The sequence below is a fragment of the Lissotriton vulgaris genome, chromosome 8 (genome assembly GCF_964263255.1).
Source record: "Lissotriton vulgaris chromosome 8, aLisVul1.2, whole genome shotgun sequence".
In the NCBI taxonomy this organism is placed as follows: Eukaryota; Metazoa; Chordata; class Amphibia; order Caudata; family Salamandridae; genus Lissotriton; species Lissotriton vulgaris.
This window is the reverse complement of record NC_141696.1, coordinates 673,358,465-673,373,530: the sequence shown is the minus strand read 5'-3', so window position 1 is coordinate 673,373,530 and position 15,066 is coordinate 673,358,465.

The window sequence follows — 15,066 nt, the reverse complement described above, 5'->3', positions numbered from 1 at the left end:
GTATCTTCAGATACATAACACCTGTGAAAATACATGTACAAGTAGAGACATACCTCAGTCACAAGACGATGCAGTCCTTTAAACTTGAGAGACTGCACTTCCCATTTAAAGCAGACATCTAAATTTATACGGCGGACTTCAAGTGTACCTTTCCACAGACTCATACAAAGTAGCCTAATTGCTAATCCCTCTCCCAACACGTCTTAAACTACACTTTTCACCTGCAGTTTCACAATTCAGTGAAAACTCAAAGTGTTGGGCCTAGCCAAATATAAAGCAGCAACTCTTCTCGTCTCACTGTTCTAATTGTCACCATATTCCTGAAAGCATGCATGCATGTGTCTGTACCTTTTACTAGTGGCATTATACATAAAAGGAACATACAAATAGATGTATACCGGTGTTTTATACGTCTAGTATCTTCAGATGCATAACACCCGTGAAGATACATGTACAAGGAGAGACATATCTCAGTCACTAGACCATGCAGTCCTTTAAACTTGACAAACTGCACTTCCCATTTCGAGCTGATACCTAAGTTTATACAGAACATTTCCAGTGTACCTTTCCAAAAACTCATAAGAAGTAGCCTAATCACTAATCAATCTGCCAACATGTCTTAAACCTCACTTTTCTCCTGCAGTTTCCCTATTCAGCAACTACTCAGTGTGTTGGGCCTAGCCAAGTATAAAGCAGCAACCCTTCACATATCACTGTTGTAAGTCTCACCATATTCCTGAAAGCATGCATGCATGTGTCTGTACCTAATGCGAGTGGCATCATACATAAAAGAAATATACAAATAGATGTATACCATGTGTTTTATACATCTAGTATCTTCAGGTGCATAACACGTGTGAAAATACATGTAGAAGTAGAGATATACCTCAGGCCCAAGAACATACAGTCCTTTAAACTTGACAGGCTGCCCTTCCCATTTCACGAAGACACCTACATTTATATGGCTTACTTCAAGTATACCTTTCCACAGACTCATACGAAGCACCATAATAACTAATCCATCTACCAAAGCACACATATTACTGCACAACCTATTTCAATCTTCATTTCAGTACAATAAAGCAAACTATAATACACATTTGTACATTTCATAACATATTCAAACATCACTCTTCTCTAATAGTTTCCAAACTTTAAAAATAATGCTTTTCAAAGTTACAAAGACTGAAGCACTGCAACAAAATGCATAACACACCTTGCACATTTGTACCTCACCTTTCAAATAGTATTGCAGAATATAGCATTTCAGAAACTCTTAAAAGATTTTCTTTTTCACACAATAAATGAAATGCACCACTTTCAACAAGGTAAAATCAGTAATGGCAAACATTCCCTCTCTCTCTGTACACAAATAAATATAAGTAACAAATCAAAATGCTTCCTTTATTAGTTCAAATTTTGAAACACATTTCTTTTCGTTAGACATATTAACCCTTTCTAAGTGTCTTCTAAAAGTACCCAAACTGGTTCTGTAATTTACTGGAGTCGTGACTCCACACCGTGGTGCCGCAGCGTAGCGTCGCGATGGAGCCATGAACCATTACGGGAGATCAAATCCCTATTTCCAATAATACTAGTCTTATTTTTTAACAACACACTACTTCTAAACATACTACTGATTTGGGAAAAACTTAATTTAGTAGCATATCACTTATATATAAGTTACCATTTCACATTTTAAAACCACAGTTCATTTGAACCTTTTCCCTTTTCTGTTTAATCCTAGTTTCCATAGTAACACTTTCTGCAACATTCAACTGAACCAGGAGGTCAGAAGTTCACTACTTTTTCAAATTCAGCACACAAGCTTACAAATGAAAATAGCAGGTGTGGTTGACTTTTGCAAAATATTACCTTATCCTATCTACTGTACATTTCAAACATTTTTTATTAACCAATCAGAAACATGCATCTTATTTTTGAGTACACAATATTGATGAACAGCCAATCAGTTATCGCTTTTCGCAAAAACTGCATGTTCTCTACCATTTTAGATACCTCTCATTCTAACAACTGACTAACTCAGCTACAGACATCTTATGATTTCTTCCAGACAGTCCTTCAAAATGCTTACAGTATGGTTTGTAGGGTACAGCTATGTTTTCTGGTGCAAAAGGTATAGCCATTAAAAGAAAATATATATATATTTTAAAGGGAGAGGGGGCCACTTGGACCCCCATCCGGGCCAATTTCGGCCCCGGGGACCTCATTCCCGGAGCTTGGCCAATCCTTCTTTTTAAATCAATGAGGGGCCTCCGCGGCACCCCTACCTGGGCCATTTTGGGCCTCGAGGACCCAATCCCCAGGGGCTTGGCCACTGGTTGGGGACCCCGGGGGAACCCCAATGCTTCCGTGGTCCCTGCCGGCTCCCCGCCTCCGTGGGAGCCAGCATTGCTTATGGGCATAGGAAGCTACTTGTATGTAGCTCCCTTTGCCCAAAAGCAATTCTGCTTTACTTCATGGAAACAAGAGCAGTTTACATGCTCTCACTTCCATGAAGCAAAGCAGTGTTTGCTATGGCATGGAGGGAGCACTGCTCCCACCATGCCATAGCAAACTGCAGTGTCCCAGGGTGGCCACCCCAGGACATTTCTGGAGCTGGCCCTGGGGGGTGGCAGTCCCCAGTCCCAACAGATTTAAAGACCATGGAAGGTGGTGATCCCCAGGGCTGCAACGGACCTCTGCCCTTAATTGATGTATGCCCCAGGAAGGTGGTGGTCCCCGGGGATGTGTGGTGGGCTGGAGCCCCCCATACTTCATTTTTTTTAAGTAGCCCTGGGAAGGTGGCAATCCCCGGGGCTTGGGGGAGCAGGAGTCCCCCACTCTGTTTTTTTTTTAAATGCCCCAGGGAGGTGGCAGTTCCCGGGGGTGCGAGGGGCCAGCATGAACCCCGCATATCATTAGAATAGCCCCAGGGAGGTGGTGGCCCCAAGGCTGCGGGGGCCACCACGGGTCCCTGCATTATGATTAAACATTGCCCCCAGGACCTGCTCCACCTGGGGGCTACTAGAAAAAGAAGTGTGAAAGTCTGCACTTCATTTTTAAAAAATCTATGGGATTCGCTGACCCAACGTTATTCCAGCTGTGATTTTCTTTAATGCTTTTTTTGACCCTCGGCATGCCTTAGGGACCCCCTGAGTAAGCCTAGGGGGGTCAGGGTGTTTCTACCCTGCCTCCTTTTCTTGTTGTTTACCTTGTTTCCTGTGACTCAGTTCAACCAAGTCACAAGATGGCTGGCAACACTTCCTGGATGGAACTGTTGGCAGCCAATCAGAGTAAGGCTTGAGATCGGAAGTGTTTGTGAATCCATCACCCTCACCAGATAATAATATTTCCAAATATATTAATTTCTCAGAAACTAATAAAAGGATTTGCACCATTTAACAGGAAGAGTGTTTTCTACACCAAGACCTACCTTTCTGCCAAATGTGGTGTAAATCCGTTAAGCAGTTTGAGCTGTAGCCATGGCTAAAGTTTCCTTTGGGTACCATGGAGAAGACGCATGTTGGGACTCCCCTTTTATCTCGGGCCCCAGCTTGACAAATCACCCTAAAACTTTCAAGACAGGAACTGACCTGAGCGCCCCATTAGTTAATAAAACTTCGCAAAGGTTCTTCAAACGGCGCCAAAGATATTGGCAAAACAAAAAACAATTTTTGAATAGAAACAAGGTCCTAACTATAACTAATTACCGTATCATGGCAAACATAATATTATCCCTCCTAGCTGGAACATTAAGGGAAACAATAAAAATCAGTAAAAGAAATAATGATACCTAGCTTATATTCTAATCTTTCGCAATATGATATAAAACCTCTATTTGTACACTCTTCAAATCAAATTTAATATTAAAGTGCTTCAATGCATCGCTAATATAACCAGAGCAACCGAAACACATTACTTCATTACAGACCCAGGGTAGAACACAGTGGCACTCTGAAATATCAGATAATTCATTGGTCTACATTAATTAATTAGCAACGTTTTTCTCATATGATCTAATCTTGAGCTTAATGTTTACTAAAAGTGACAATCTGTTTTATATTCTCACCTAATGGATCAGAGAAATTATAGAGACACTTTTCTTTACATTTTCTTGAAATTTGAAATTTCTTATACTAAATCATTAATTTGTCATGCCATCCCAACATTATGTTTCCTTTGATAAGTATACTAGAAATATACAAAATGTGAAGAAAGTTTTATAATTGTTTGTGAGACATATCAGCTTACATGCAAAGTACACAATAGTGAATTAATCTCTCCTTATTAGCCAATGTCCTTATGTTTAAGTGATCGGAACACGCTTTAAAAGAAGTCTTTGATTCTCTTGATACTTTAATCACCATTATTTCATTCGAAGGCAGTGCTATCAGTCTATATTTCTTCATGTCAATTACATTTGGCATGAGCATTCGTAGAAAAGTACTTAAAACCTAACTTTAGAATAGTACATATCCGAAAACTTGTTAGTATTACATCTTTAAAGCACCATCGTACCTAAACAATACCAGTCAACACTGCTCACCTACAATAACTTTTTAAGTGTGCTCATATTCTCGTAATAGATGGGCTCCTGCAAGGAGCATATCGTAATTAAAAACCCTCACTGCTAACCTATTGATCATTCTTTTGATTGCGTTCCTACAAAATCACAGAAAAATCCAGTTTTTAGTATTTAGTAAACATTTGGGGGATATTCACAAGGACTTATCTCTGATTTATCTCCACCTTAACACATCAAAGGTGGAGATAGATTTAACACCCCATTAACAAGCTGTTGCAAACTGCAGTCATCACCAGTATTCCTCGATAATTGCCCCAAAATGTATCTCCACGGTGGACACACCAGCTAACCCTAATAAGATGCAGAGTAGGTGTTCCCGTGCAAAAACACGTGAAAAAACCACAACACCACTTTCACAACGAACTGCCAGACCTGCGAAGCACAACAAAAACAGATGATAAGCCACGGTAGCAGCAGGGAATTTACACCTGCCTTTTGCTGTGTTAAGCAGAATGACTACCTGCAGCATAAAAGGAAGCCCAGCCAACAGCCACACCTGAAGACCCACAGATACCATGGAGACAATACTCAAGCAATGCAGATACCATGTGGGCCACAACACCCACTGCAACCCCCCCAGGCCCGCCACCACCCCCAGGACCCGTCCCGCCCCCCCAGGGAACACCACAGAGGCAGAGTACACAAAGAAAGCGGACCCGCCTGAAACGCACCTGCCACCCAGACACAACACCAGAGGAGGACATTGCCCACTACAGGCCCAAAAGGACAACCATCCCCCTCATCCTGACTCACATCCTCCACCTTCTGATAGTCCCAACCCAGCGGCCAACCAGCATCCCTCTGCAAAGCTGCTGGCTGTACAGCACTTGCCGGCCTCTGGTACCATCGAACCCACAACTGCTATAGTCAGAGGAGTCACACAGCCAGCCCCATCCAAAGTCATCACACCTGCCCTGGATGCCAACATCAGCCTGGTACCCCAGCACCCCCACATCACCCATACTGCACAGGAGCAGCTGGAGACCAAGCAAGGCCCCTACGCCATAGCTGGATTCCCTCACGTGTCAGGGACAATCAACTGCACACATGTTCCCCTCGTGCCCCCTACCCACACTGCACACAACTACCACATCAGAAAGCACACGCATGCCATAAATGTGCAGGCAATAGAGGACCGCTCGGGACTCTTCAACGGTGTCATGGCCAACTCCACAAGCAGAGTACTCACATCTCCTGACAGCCCATCATCACCCAGTGCTCCCAGGATGACGCACATGGAAATGCAGTGCCCGTTGGTAAGTCCAAAATAAACACACCACACACCTCCAGCCCACAGTCATGCAACTCACGACACTGCCAATGGGCATGCAGCACAACTATATTCAACATGACACACAACATGCCAACCAACCAGACACATCAACACTACTCCATTCGGAATTCGGCCTTGCCATGCCCACAATCCAGCCACGGCATGGCACCACCGACACACAATAGCAGTATGTGAGGAGAGGCATGGAGCAGGTATGTGCGAGAGCGGTAAGTGACCAAGAAATGTGAACCTACCCAATGCCAGGTGTGGCGTGGAGGTACCGGACAGAACACAGAGTGTAAACCATGAAAATGCCCATGTGGAGATCAACTGCTGGTGCATGGAGTGTAGTGGCCAGTGGACGCTACCATGTCCCCACAGGCTGTGGAGCAGAACGCAGAAATGTCACATATTACATCCCCCCATGCATGCACGTGCGTAGTGGGTTGGACCCGCGTATGCCTGGCCTGCGTAGGGGTGTGAACGAAAAGCTTGTCGCACTGGGCATGGTTCTCTTCAGGAATGGACAGCGTGTCTTCCATGGCGGCACCTCCCAGCCCACCACAAGTCCTGCACTGAGCGCAGCAGGGCCTGCGTCCCTGTGCGCCTGCTGCACCCCGGGCTGCTGGTCCCCAGACTCGTCATGTCTGCACCAGTGCACCAACGAGGCTCTGCTCACCTGCCTACACCGGCGTGTGTCAAAGAGGACCCACCACATGCCGGTGCAATCGCCAAGCACCAGTCCTGCGACCTCTGCAGCCTCCGCAGACCATCGCTGGCTCCCCTGATGCTGGCCCACATTACTCTTTTCTCATTGACATACTCCACCCTCATCCTCTTTGGCCCAGTAGGTCCCACATGTGAAACTGTGTCCTAAGTCCTAAATGGCAGTGACCCCAAGTCCGTGGCAGTGGCCACAGCACCAGACTCCTTCGATCAGTGAGGCATAATTCCATATCGCAGGCCTGCCACACATGGTGCCACTAACCCTGTTCAACGCTAGCCGGTGACAAGTGGTGGCACTAACCCTTTCCAATGCAAGACAGCGACACATGGTGCCACTAACCCTGTTCAATGCAAGCCGGTGACACGTGGATAAGGGCTAAGGAGTAGTAGGTCCCTCATCCAGCACTTAGTCACGAATCATGACACCAGTGAACGCATGAGAGGAGTAATAGGAAGATGCAGCTCAGTCCGGACGAAAGCCGGATCAGAGTCAAGGAGGTGATCAAACACTATCAACAACTGACCTGGTGCCATCAACCCTGTTCACCGCAAGTCCGCCTCCCGAGACGGTAGGCCCGTGCAGGACGCTGTGCATCCGTGGCCCCTAACTCTGTGCAGCACAGGATATAGGGCCTTTATGGTTGAATGGTTGTGTCCTTTACGATATACACTGTTGTCAATTTCTGACTGCACCCGGCAGCCCTTGCCGGCTGGTGTGCACACACCCAACACACATCCAACACAGGTGTCACTCGGTATGTGTGCCTGCTAATAAATGTGGTGCATGTGTTAAATATTGGACGGATTTGTTAGCATGAGCTGAAAGCCATTTTGTATTTCTGGCAGCCATTTTAGTCTGCCATGTGCTGCCACATGCTCGCCATGTGCTCTCTCCTCCCTCAGTGTTGACTGCTCTTGTAATCTGCCTAGAAACAAACTATATTCAGCATCTTCCACCCTCGCACATGTTCAGTTGAGCTTGCAGCTGTCCTTGCAACTGTTTCTAGTATGTAAATGTCAGGATGTGTTTGCGAAAAACAGCCACTGTTAGCTCCTCCCACTTTGTTGAGCAAGCAGATCTTGCATGCCCATATCAGGCATTTTGCATGCTTACATGAGCCAGGACTGCCCCATGGTCTTATGCTGACTATGTAACCCTAGGCATATATAAGGCCCCAGTTTTCTGTACTCCTTAGACTGCCTCATTCATTTGCTAAGGCTTCTGTGTGACGTAGTCTCCCTCATCTGAGGTTTAATAAATATGTATTTTATATTTCAGCTTCTGTGCCAATTTCTTCTTTGTTGGTTTAAAAGGACCAAGTATCAGGGGGACCCCTGAGAAGGTTTCTTGTTTCCTTCAAATGGCGCTCCAACGTGGACCTCATCAGAGAAGTGGCTATCTGAGGGAGTGATCTTGTCAGGAGACAGAAATCTACTGAGGGGGACAGAACATGATTCTACTAAGGTAGTACTCTGTGCACAGAGATTCTGGGGATTCTCTGTCTTCTGTCTCTGCAGGTGCCAGCGCTTCAGCGTTTCTGCGTTTTAGTAATGCAGCAGTGCTTGTCGGAGAATGAAATGTGGGAAGAAGCACTTTTTCTGTGAGAAGATTCTTTTTTCCCTATTTTGCCCTCACCTTCTCATCTTTAGCTGGATTAGTTGTTTTTTTCTCTTTTCGGGGCCGCAGTCCTTCTTCCCCCTCCATGTGTCTTCCTCCCAGGGGCGCGGAACGACCTGAGCCGGCGGTTCCTGGCCGGTTGCTGCTACAGACTGGTCTACAGCCTTGGAGCCGGGCCGCCCTGGAGCTCTGGCGTGGAAGGCGGTTGCGGAGCCTTCTGCAAGATCCACGAGCCATTGTTGGAGGATCGGCCGCTAACTCTAGCACACCTGTTGGTGTCACGGCGACGGCAGCGGCTACAACTCCAGCACTGGCTGGAGCAACAACACGAGCAGCAGCAGCAGCAGCACTCAAAGAGGAGGTGAAAGGGAAGGAGGTGGGGAGCAAAGCCAGCAAAATCTCGGGGGTTGTGGCGAAGCTAGGAGGACCTTGGGGGGCCTGTGGCCCTTCGACTACCAGCCGGGGAGCAGGGGAGACAGACTCTCCTGAGCCTGCGCCCGAGCCTCTCTTATCATCAGTAGAGCGGTCTCTTACGTTGCCCTATATTCCAGACACGCCTGGGTCTGCAAGCCAGGGGCAGCTGGGGAAAACAGTAAGAGGGGGCCAGAGTCGAAAAAAGAAGGGGGGCAGCAGGGGCTTGAAGCTGCAGCAGCCTGCTTATATCTCGGTGCAAGGTGGCGCTCCGCAAGACAAGTTTACACCCCAAGAAGCTCATTCCCCTACTAAAACCTCTTCTTTTCTTTCCAACGAGCTAAACGGGCAAAAAAGGGTAATAAGGCTGTAAAATCTGTGAAGTTCACACTCGACTCAGGTTCTAGGATAATGCCTTCCCTGCGCTCGTATTTTAAAGTTGTCCCCCAAGTGCTTAAGTTGGGCTTAAACTCTACTCCTCAAACAGGAGATCTTTCAACACCTGGCTCATTGGGTAGCCCGGTTTGCTCAGCCTTCTTGGGCTGCGTAGATTCCACTGACACTGTGACACTTCCGTGCCCCTCGGTGGTTCTCCAAATAAGTCCATCTTCAATTTTTCCATCAGCTCTTCCTCCCGAGGCTGGTATTGAAGAGGCCGCACTTGCCATTCCCGCTGCAGTGGGTGGCGAGGGGGGAGTGCCTGGTCCCATCTTGAGCCCATCTGTGCAGGGCAGTGGCCCTGTATTGCCAATATAGTTACTAACGCTACTTTTACTTTGGGTAAAAAAAATAAAAAAATCTTCCTCATTTTCAGATTAGTTTCTTATAGGCTTTCTTTTATATAGTTATGGTAGCTGCTTCTTTCTGGGCAGTTGTTTTAGGTGGTTGAGGTGGTGTTTTTCCTCTAGCCAGTTTTATAGGAGGAAATACGACACATGAGTTATCTCAAGATTCTCTCCTGGATTGTTAATGGCCTGCGCACCAAACCAAGGGCGAATAGGATTATACAATATCTGCGTGACATGGATGTGCAGGTCATTATACTCCAGGAGACACATCTAATTGAAGCTGAGATACTCGATCTTGTGAAAAAGAATAGGTGGATGGATATATCGGTATCAACCTCTCAATCACTAAACATAAGGGGTGTGTCTATTCTCTTTAAAAAATCTATTAGCACAAGAATAATAACCCAGAAGGTAGACCCCGGAGGTAGATGGGTGATTACCACAGTAGATGTTGGTGGTGCACACCTGACTTTTGTGGGTTTTTATGGACTCAACCAGGATGACCCTGCAGCTTTGGAGCTCCTATTTTCACATCTCTTGCATTTTACTGAGCCTAATATTGTAGCTGGGGACTTTAATATTGTGCTAGACCCCGTTTTAGACAAGACCCCGAGTAGCAGACAGCGGATACCGTCTAAATCCACAGCGTTTCTGCGCAGTTGTATGAACCAATATGGCTATGTCGATATCTGGCGGGTAAGAGCAGGCAAACAATCTGTTTTTTCTTTCCGTAACTACAAATACCACCACCAATCTAGAATTGACTATATCTTGATAAGTCGTGACTTGGTTGATTCAGTCAAAGACATTCGCTATCTTACTTCCCACTTGTCAGACCACTCTTCTGTTTTTCTGGAACTCGCAGGAGTAATTAGACCATCTCCTAAATCTTGGTCTTTTGACCGGTCCCTTATTTCTTCAACAGAAGATGTGCTTTTTATTAGATCTGAAGCACTTGAGTTTATGCAAGTAAATATTGGTTCTGCAGAACCTTGCATAGTATGGGATGCGTTTATGTGCTGTCTTCGAGGAATAATTAAGAGTAAGGTTGTTTATCGGAGGAGACAGTATGCACAAGAAGTTGCCTCCATTGAAGCTGAACTTCTTGCAATGCAAACTGAAATTGATGCCAGTTGTGTAGTTTCTAATACCAACCTTTCATTACTACAATCTAAATTGCTTGCCCTTAAAGAAAACCTGGCTTCCGTGTTAAATCAACGCATTTTACAAAAATGGGATGGGAAGCAAGTAAATTAGCTCACTTCTAATATGGAGAAGGGGCCAGGAAGTTACTGGCTTGGAAGTCAAAATCCGACCGGGCACGTAACATCATCGATTCCGTAACAACTAGTCAAGGAACCGCCTTCTCAGACATAGATATTAGAACTTCCTTTAAATAATTTTTTCAAAGCATCTATCAGGAGGATAAGAACATCAACCCTAAAGATAATCAGCCTGATTCATCATCGGGAAGTTTAGCGAGTCTGAAATAGCGAATCATAAGGAATCGCTATTCCAGACTCGCAAAACGGGTTTCATGTAGGAATAGCAATATTTTTCGCGATTCCTACAGATTCCTTATTTGTGATTAGCTAATTGCTAATCGCAAATAAGGAATAACTCCCCATTCATTCCTATGGGCCTAAAGCCCCATAGGAATGCATGGGGAGTAATTCCTTATTTGCGATTAGCAATTAGCTAATCGCAAATGAGATTGCGATTTCAAGGGTGCAGGGGTGTCCAAAGGACACCCTGTAACACCCCTGAAATGTCAAATTACACAGATGTTACACACACACATGTCCAAAAGACACGTGTGTGTGTAACATGCAACTTAGAAAAATGCTTTTAAAAGCATTTATCTAAGTTTTTGCTATTTACCACGAGGTTTGACCTCGCGGTAAATAGCGGCCCGAACTTGCGATTTCGCAATTTGAAAATGGATGATGAATTGCATTTAAGGAATCTCAAATAGAGATTCCTTAAATGTAATTCCTCGCAAATTTGCGAATTCGCTATTACCGATTTTTGCATTTGGGATGATGAATCCCAAATGCAAAAAATGCGCTCGCAAAGGGCCAGATTCTGAGAATCTGGCCCTTTGAGAGCGCAATTCTCCTTCATGAATCAGGCTGATAGAGAGGTGGCTAGATGGTATCTCCCTTCCAAGACTATCTCAAGAACAAAGTGTCCTTTTGGAAAGGGAGGTCACCAAGGAGGAGGTTGAGATGACCATACGGGACAGCAAGGGGGGCAAAGCTGCAGGGCCAGATGGCCTGCCAGCAGAAATATACAAGAATCTGGTAGAGGAAATATCTCCCTTCCTTACAATCTTATTTAATTTGATTTTACGGGAGGGGGCCTTTCCACCATCTTCGTGGAGTAGTGCATCCATTACAATTATATTAAAACCGGGTAAATCTGCTTCCAACTGTGGCTCTTACCGCCCCATATCAATATTGAATGCTGATTATAAAATCTTCGCATCTTCATTGGCAAAGAGGTTAGGCCTGGTTGTCCCCGGAATCTTGCATCCTAACCAGAAGGGTTTTGACAGGGGTCGCCAACTCTTCGAGTTAACCTATGACTTAATAGGCGCCATTGACATGGCAACCTCAGACGCTGCTCCGTTGGCCATTCTCACGTTGGACGCCACCAAGGCCTTCGACAGGGTCAATTGGTTGTACCTGTCAGGGGCCTTGGCCAAGTTCAGTGTGGGTGAGGGTTTCCGTAGAGTAGTGAAATTGCTGTACCACAGTCCAACTGCACGTGCACTTGTTAATGGGGGTTTGTCCGAATCTTTCGCTGTCACTAGAGAAACTCGACAGGGCTGCCCTCTATCTCCCCTGCTATTCGACCTCTATACTGAGCCCTTCGCTCAAAAATTACAAGAGGACAACAACATCAAGCCTTTTATATATAGAGATTGGGAGAAGAAGGTCGCGCTGTATGCTGACGATGTCATGATTATGACGTCCGAGATCAGCACCGCGTTTCCGGCAGCTATTAGGTTGGCAGTGGAACTTGGAGAAGTCTCCGGATACGAGGTAAATGCCTCGAAGACAGAAATAATGGTATGGAACGATGTCGTAAGTGGCTTCAATGAACAACTTAGCTCCAGCTTGCGTTATTTAGGGCTGAATATTCTTAAAGATATCAATCTGATTGCGTCTTCCAACTTCTCTGTAGTTGCGAACGAATGCAGAAAATTAAGGCAGAGTAAACCTGGTGAAAATGTCCATCCTACCGAAAGTTTCTTTTTTATTGAATACAATTCCTCTTTGCTTTGACTCTTCTTTGTTGGGCCAAGTTACAGAGCGAGATAACCTCATTCATTTGGAAAAAAAAAAAATCCAAGGATAGCTTGGAAAAAGATTAGACGCCATAGGGAGAAGGGGGGCCTGGCCGGTCCAGATTTGCAGATCAATGCGTGGGCATTCCAGCTATCACATGCACGTATGCTCCTAAAAACACCCACAGGAGAGGGCATTGGGAGGAAGTTTGAAGTACTATTGAAGGGCGAAGGAACTGGGCAGTCTGGATTTTTGTTTAAGTTTGGCGACCCCAAATTCTTTAAAAAGGTGAAATTGAAGGTGCTACAGGGCTTGGCAAGAATTTGGGCTAAGATAAGATCGTTTACACATCTGGGGTATTACTCTATTAGAGTACCAATATGGGATGTTCCGCGGGACCCAGGTTGGGTGGGTGCCAATTTGGCAATCCAACTCAGAGAAGCTGGGATAGCAGTTTGGGGAGGCCTCTTTGTGGAAGGGACTCTGCTCCCCTGGGAAGACCTAGCTTGTAAAGTTGGGCCCAACTTTACAAGATTTAAATATTTAAAAATATCTAGTTGAGCTCAAGCATTAACAACCCAAGCTACATGCTTCAATAAGTTTCCAATTAGGGGAGGTAGCTATCTTGAATCCCTTCTAGTAGATCAACCACCTGTAAAACAAGCATTGGAAATGCAATAGGTCTCGCATCATTAGAGTTAGTGCTTTTAGAATTGTTTATGGGTTTTTTTGTAAATCTTTAGCATTTTTGTTTCCTGTAGCCAATGCTAAAGAATTACAAATAAAAAAAGCCATAAACATTTCTAAAAGCTCTAACTCAAATGCTCCGAGACCTATTGCACTGTGTGAGGGTGAGGGGTTGAGGGTGAGTGAGGGTGAGGGGTTGAGGGTGAGTGAGGGTGAGGGTGAGGGTGGGTGAGGGTGAGTGAGGGTGAGGTGTTGAGGGTGAGTGAGGGTGAGTGAGGGTGAGGGGTTGAGGGTGAGTGAGAGTGAGGGTGAGTGAGGGTGAGGGTGAGTGGTTGATGTTGAGGGTGAGGGGTTGAGGGTGAGTGAGGGTGAGGGTGAGTGAGGGGTTGAGGGTGAGTGAGGGTGAGGGTGAGTTAGGGTGCAGAGTTGAGGATGAGTGAGGGTGAGGGGTTGAGGGGGAGTGAGGATGAGTGAGAGTGAGGGTGAGTGAGGGGTTGAGGGTGAGGGGTTGAGGGTGAGTGAGGGTGAGGGGTTGAGGGTGAGTGAGGGTGAGGGTGAGTGAGGGTGAGGGGTTGAGGGTGAGTGAGGGTGAGTGAGGGTGAGGGTGAGTGAGGGTGAGGGGTTGAGGGTGGTGAGGGTGAGTGAGGGTGAGGGGTTGAGGGTGAGTGAGGGTGAGGGGTTGATAGTGAGTGAGGGTGAGGGATTGAGGGTGAGTGAGGGTGAGGGTGAGTGAGGGTGAGGTGTTGAGGGTGAGGGGTTGAGGGTGAGTGAGTGAGGGTGAGGGGTGTATGTTTCAGATAGTGCATGCAGTCCTGTGTGGAGATCCCTATATAGTTCAAATTTATTTTTAGGGATAGTTGCCCAGAGGATCTAATAAAAGGCTAGCTTAAATGGTTTTGGTTTTACTTTAAAAGTATGGAGCCAGTTGATTACAACAATCAACCGAGGGTTGATAGTCTCTAATGGCGGCCTCTGGGCCCATATAGGGTTTTACTATTGTAAAGATTTCCTTGGACTTATTGCCAGACTCTGCTATCCTCGCCTTAAAATTTGCTTTTTTGGCTAGTTGTACTTCTGAATAATATTCTTTCTAATGCTGCCTTATAAGTCCTTTTGAACACAATGTTGTAATTGCTCTACCATTGTCTCTAGAAGTTTACAGTGCTTCTTGGGGGGGCGCTAGAGGGCGCCAAGCAAGATGGCCACACTCGAGTGAGGCTCTTGCAGTTCGGGCGATTCACCCCGTAATTTATCCTGGTTATTGTGCTCCTCTAAATACCAAACGTATAAATGTAAGCATCGGAACTTGGAGGCGGTATATTTCGCTGTGATCATTGCTTTTACCTCTTGACGGGACTGAGGAATCTGCTGCTGACCTCCGAAGCCGTGAATGTACAAAATGGTGGCGCTGCGGACCTGAGGCGGGGAACTGTGCGTCGCCGTGGAGATCGCTAGGGACGACTCACCCTCTGTTTTGTGCTGCCCGGGGGGCCCGAATGTACAGCAAGCCCTGCTACTGACTGCGGAAGAGAGTCTGCTGGTCCCGCTCGCGGCAGGAACTTTTACCGTGAGACGTGCGGCTTGGAGCTGCGAGCCGATGAAGAGGTAGGCAGGCACTGCGGAGCTGGGCCGGAGACCCGGGGGCGATAACCAGAACAGCTAGCGGACTGTATTTGAAGTCC